This window comes from Austrofundulus limnaeus, unplaced genomic scaffold (assembly GCF_001266775.1).
Source record: "Austrofundulus limnaeus strain Quisiro unplaced genomic scaffold, Austrofundulus_limnaeus-1.0 Scaffold490, whole genome shotgun sequence".
Lineage (NCBI taxonomy): Eukaryota > Metazoa > Chordata > Actinopteri > Cyprinodontiformes > Rivulidae > Austrofundulus > Austrofundulus limnaeus.
The window spans coordinates 197,692-199,699 of record NW_013952892.1 but is presented as its reverse complement, the minus strand read 5'-3'; the positions used below and the strand labels follow the sequence as shown (position 1 = coordinate 199,699).

Genomic DNA, 2,008 nt, shown 5'->3' with positions numbered 1-2,008 from the left:
TGTGTGTGTGTGTGTGTGTGTGTGTGTGTGCGTCACCACAGCCGGAGGTTTGAAAGCAGCCACCCGTAGAACACGGATCTGGTCACGGTGGGATCGTGGACCTCCTGCTGCTCCTGGATCTTAGAGTCCAGGTTTACGGTACGTGAAAACCAAACAGGAAGGTTTCAGGTTTGATTCTCTAAAGATCACCCGAAGCCTCCAAAGTCCAAACTGAAACTTTAGTTAGGCCAAACCGATCCAAGATGGCCGCCACGAGCACGTATCGTATCAAAACGTTCGGTTCCTTCAGGAGATCGGTGCTGTGACTTTAGCTGTTATAATTTTTATACTTTTTAAAATAATAATTAGCTTTTTAATAATATTTCCCCCTATTAAAAAACACCAGTCCTTTAAAAATGTTAACAATCATGCTACTTTTAGCTTTTATAGACTTTAATGCTACTTTAGCTTTTAGCTAGCTTTTAACTATGTTAACCCTCCTGCAGCCCTGGGGTGAAATGACCCACTGGGTCAGTTTCTCAGTCTCATTTTGACCCCGGGGCAGCAGGAAGTTTAAGCTAGTTTTAGCTACTTTTAAATTTTAGCTATGCTTTTGCTACATTAGTTACTTTTTTGCTACTTTAGTTAGCCTTTTTCTACTTTTAATTTCTACAAAGCATACTTAGGCTCTAGYTTTTTTGTAGCTAACATTCTTCAGCTTTTAGCTAAAACTTTGATACTTGAGCCTAGTGTTTTTGGCTTTTAGCTAGTGCCCTTTTAGTAACTAACTCAGCGTTAGCTTCTGTAGCTTAGCTTTAGCACTTTGTGTTTTTAATGACATTCTTTTTCTCTGATTGTCTTTAACGTGTCACAACTGTTTACATAAAAACACCAGAGATTGTAGATGTGAAATGACTCAGTCCGGTCCGACCCGGTCCGATAAAAACCAGAGCAGATAAAAGACAGACGGGTCAAAGTTCTGAGATAAGAACCGGATCAGTTTTAACTTCACTGATCAGGAGACCGAGAGTCCTCCTGAGGACAGGGACGTCTCGGGGACCTCCTCAGAGTCTTGGTTCCTCTGCAGCTGATGTAGAATTAGCTTTAAGGAGCCGAAACAAACGAGTGTTTTCCTCTGAACTTCACGGCTCAGACTGCAGGCAGCGGGCCAACAGAACCGKGTCAGAACCACATTGTTCTGAGGAGGAGGAGGGTCGCTGAAAGGCCGTCAAGATGAAGGAGGGAGGAAGTCGGGAGGCGAAGGACGATGCAGTGATTGTTTCAAGCTGCTCGTTAGCCTCGTTAACGAGGTTTTTCTTCTCTGGTTTTATTGTTTGGATGTTTTTCCTTAACGAGACGTTTGTTTCCTGCTTTTACAGGAAAACTGAAAAAATGTAAAAAAAATTTAAGTGTTTAGAGACTCGTGAGGGCAGCTGATGTACTCTGAGGTTTATAATTGTAAAATAACTGAATAAAATCATTCCAGCTATATGAAAAAAAATAAATCAAGTTTTTGGATCATTAAACAAAACATTTAAACACATTTTATGTATTTTATGAAACCAAATAACAAAAAACTCTAAAATAGTTTTAAAATGAGCATTTTTTTTTAGAGAAAAGACGATGAGTCTTTGTGTTCTCCGTCTCGGTGCAGCGTGAAATCAGACGGACACCGGAGTGAATCTGCAGCTCATTACTGATTCCTGCGTGCAGAGATACCACCGACACGTCGGATAAAGACCCCCGCAGGGATTAGTGTCTCAGGGTTACCATGCTCTCCTGAAAACCCGTCTGGATCAGCACCAGGCTGAGAAATAATCTGCTGCCAGATTCTGGAAGATTTAGGTGTTTTCAGAGCATCCATCCACGCTGCTGCTGAGGGGACAGAGGACAGGTTCTGACTCAGAGACGGGTCGGCCAGGTTCTGACTTAGAGACGGGTCGGCCAGGTTCTGACTTAGAGACGGGTCGGCCAGGTTCTGACTTAGAGACGGGTCGGCCAGGTTCTGACCCAGAGACGGGTCGGCCAC

At 43.2% G+C, this 2,008-nt stretch overlaps 1 protein-coding gene across 1 annotated transcript in view; it reads left to right on the top strand.

Moving 5' to 3' along the window:
- Positions 1-2,008, top strand: part of nedd9 (neural precursor cell expressed, developmentally down-regulated 9) — a gene marked incomplete in the record, with an annotated part of 23,519 nt that overhangs the window by 963 nt on the left and 20,548 nt on the right.